Here is a 4,262-nt window from a genome sequence, read left to right on the forward strand (position 1 = left end):
CCACTCGGCCGGCCCTCCTTCTTTTCTTATAAAAATAAAATTTCAGAGTAACCAGAGTCAATAAAAGAATATTCTTTAAAGAACTGAAGGGAAGAAATACAAAAGGAATGAAAAAATTAGAAAATGGCTAGAGTAAGTCCTTACTTAACATCATCGATAGGTTCTGTGACTTTAAGCGAAATAACATATAATGAAACCAATTTTACCATAGGCTAATAAATATAAACAAGAGTTAAATCCTAATAGCATCTCCTCAACATTATAGCAAAATGCTGCTGAATTAAATGACATTTTTCAAGGACCTGTTGTATACTGCAACTCTAATGAAATCGAGGATCTAGGGAATATTCATCAATGACTGCTTAAAACCATTTGGTAAAATGTTGAAGGGAGATTCAACACCAAAGACATAATCCATGAAAGAAATAATTGATAAGCTAGACTTAATTATAATGAAAAATGTTTGCTCTGCAAATGACACTGTGAAGAGGATGAGAAGACACGACACAGCCTGGGAGAACATATTTGCAAAAGACATATCTAATAAAGGACTGGATCCAAAATGGAAAAAAACAAAACAAAACAAAACACACACACACACACACACACACACACACACACACACACACACACACACACAAACCCTCTTAAAACTCAACAATAAGAAAACAAAGATCACTGTTCAAAAAAATGAGCCAAAGATCTGAACAGATAATTTAAAGAAAATACACAGATGGCAAATAAGCAAATAGAAAGATGTTCCACATATGTCATCAGAGAAATGTAAATCAAAAGACGATACCACAACATACCTATTGGAATGGCCAAAATCCAGAATACTAACAATACCAAATGTTGGAGAGGATGTGGAGCAACAGGAACTCTCGTTCACTGGTGGGAATGCAGAATGGTATAGCGACTTTGGAAGAAACTTTGGCAGTTTCTAACAAAACTAAACATACTCTTACCATACAATCTATTGGGTTGTCAGAAAAGTTAAGACGCATGTTACCAACAGATGGCACTTGTTCATTTTTGGAAGTACTAGAGTCATTCACATCTATTTATTCCTATGTCATTTGACAGCTGACAGTTCTAGCTTCAGTCAAAAAAGAAATTGAGCAATTTGGTTGAATTTTGGAGATTTTACAAGTTGAAGATGGAAGACCAAGCTGTGCATTTTTGCCATATTTTACTGCTTTACTTCCATAAAGGGAAGAACACACATCAAGCTTGTGGAAAGTTACATAAAGTTTACAGTAACAATGCTCTACAAGAACGTTAGTGCCAACAATGGTTCACGAAATTCCATGCTGGTGATTTTGATCTCAACGATGCTCCTAGGTCAGGGAGGCCCACCGAGGTTGACAACGACAAAATAAAGGCATTGATCAAGTCAAACCCATGTTACGTGTCACGAGAGATTGCAGAAACATTGAACATCCATCATTCAAGCGTTCACAACCACCTGAAGAAGCTGGGATACGTAAGCAAGCTGGATATTTGGGTTCCGCATGAACTCAAAGAAGTTCATTTGACGGCACATATAAAGATCTGAAATATGCTCATTAAACGTGAGGAAAACAATCCTTTTTTGAAGCGACTGATAACTGGTGATGAGAAGTGGGTTGTTTACAACAATGTGGTGCGCAAACAGTCTTGGTCCGACGTGATGATTTGCCTCAAACGACATCGAAAGCAGACATTCATCAGAGGAAGGTTATGCTCTCAGTGTGGTGGGATTTTAAAGGTGTCNCTGATCTGCCTTGCCAGAGAAGAGCGCGATGATGGTGCCAACTTGGGCCAGTGAAGCGACATCCTCCACAACAAGATTGAAGAACAAAACGACAGCAACTTGTCTGTTCCCCTTACCCCAATTCCCCAGCACTGTTCCCATCCCCCTAATTCCCCAATAAAAATCTTAAAAAAAAAAAAAAGTTGTTAAAAGTGTCTAGATGCTAGGAAAATGTTAGAGAGGAAAGATAATTCAGAAACTCTTTAGTCTCAAAGGATTTCTTATTAGAAATATGTCAAATATATAAGAATAAAAAATAAACACTTGTCTACACATCACCTAGGTTTACTAAATTTTAATTTTGCTTTATCTGTTTCACTTATTAAAAAGAAACGTAGGTTGAACCTTCCTTAATCACATATCACTTTTCCTCCTCAGAAATAACTAGGCTCTTAAATTTGATATTTTTGATATTTTTACCTATTATACATGTAATAATATTTTGCATAATTAACCTTATATAAGTGACATACATTACATGGATCATTTTGAAAGCTTTTTCAGCTAGTATTTTGTGAACTGCATATCCAAGTTCTAGTTGCATAGCTTTGGTTTATTCATATCACTGCAGAATATCAAGCTGTTATGCAAATATATCAAAATGTATCCATTCTCTTAAAGATCCACATTCATGCTATTCCCAATTTTTTAAATATAATCAACAATGCTACAATGAGCATTGTTGAAAATGTCTCTTTGTACAGGTGTGAGCATTTCTCTAGGGTTTATATCTGAAATGGAAATGCTGGGTCAAATGGCCCATGAATCTTCTAATTTACTGAACACTGATTGCCAAGCTGTTTGCTATAGTGGCTTCACCCACTTATATATAATCCCACCAGCAGCACGTAAAAATCCCAGTAATGTCACATCCTGGTTAAGATTGGGTTTTGTTCAGACTTTACAATTTTTCTGATTCTTACAAGATATAATGGTATTTGCATTTCCTTAGTTACTAGTGAAGTTGAGCGTATTTTCATCTGTATAGTCATTGCTCAGGTTTCCCCTTTCGTGAGCTTGCTATTCATATCCTTTGACTATTTTTCCACTGGGTTCTTCTACTTACTAATTAGTGAAAATCCTATAGTAAGCAAGCACATGAATCAAGTAACAGTGTAAAAAATGCAGGCTCCATTTCTATATGGTTTTTCTTCACACTTATCAACTTTTGATTCATACAACAACCTTCTGCTCAATCATTCAACAATTATTACTGAGTGCTCACTATCTGCCAAGCACTACTCTAGACACAAGTTTGTATCTCAAAAGGGAATTTACACACTCAATTACCTAGTCTCCCTGTCTTGCCATTTCCCCTCCCAATCCATTTTCTTTACTGTTACCAGAATGATTATTCTGAAGAGAAAATTAGGTCATTTCATATTTCTGCATAAAATCCTTCAGTGTTTCCCTTTTCTTTCTAGTAGAATGCTAGGTTCTTTATCATGAAATATAAGACCTTCCTGTTTTTGCTATCTCTGCATTTTATCCATTTATATTATTTGATTAAAATTTATTTTCTTAGATATCATCCCATTAGATGCCAAGACGAAGTCCTAGTGCTTTCCTGAAAGCAAGGGCCACGGTCTTATGTTAGTACACCACTGCCTACAATAACACCTAGAAAAAAGTATATCCCAATCAAATGACTAATAAACTTAACTGAATTGTGTTAATGCTGTTTTTCCTTGCACTAAAAAATATACAATCTTAAGGATAAAAATATGACCCTACAATAAAACTTATGGAAAATTCAGTGCCTTCGTAAAATATCTAGGAGCAATAACAATCAAGAAACAATAAGCTTCCTAGCAACCAGACTATGGTCTCTAAATTCCACTTCCCACTGATCCAGTCTCCAGGAAAATATAAAGTCTGGAGCACAAACTATAACATGAGCTTGGGAAATTTTGATCCAGAAAGCAATGAAGTTAATAAAGAAAATACTAGTTTAGGCCATGAAGACACAACAACAAACTTTAGGGGACCCCACCAGTAACATGAAGTCATTTGACCACTAAAAATAATAACTGAAATTCATTAAACATATCAAGTAAATAAGCCCCATGAATTCATAATGGCATTTTAAACCTCAATCATATTTTTAGGTTGCTGGAGCGCCAACTCATTATTCTGAAAATTGATAAACTGAATACAAAGAAAGAAGCGAACATTTCCTTCTTTTCTTTTTTTTTTAAAGATTTTTTTTTTATTGGGGAATTGGGGGGTTGGGAACAGTGCTGGGGAATTGGGGGAAGGGGAACAGACAAGTTGCTGTCGTTTTGTTCTTCATTCTAGTTGTGGAGGACACTGCCTCACTGGCCCAAGTTGGCACCATCATTGCACTCTTCCCGGTTGAGGCAGATCAGTTGCCGGCTTCTGGACGGCCGTTCACTGCGGCTGCTGGCCGCTCACGCTGGCTGCTGGCTACATACGGTAGCCCATGGCAACCCACTGCCACAGGGGC

The sequence above is a fragment of the Hipposideros armiger genome, unplaced genomic scaffold, assembly GCF_001890085.2.
Source record: "Hipposideros armiger isolate ML-2016 unplaced genomic scaffold, ASM189008v1 scaffold_1, whole genome shotgun sequence".
NCBI lineage: Eukaryota > Metazoa > Chordata > Mammalia > Chiroptera > Hipposideridae > Hipposideros > Hipposideros armiger.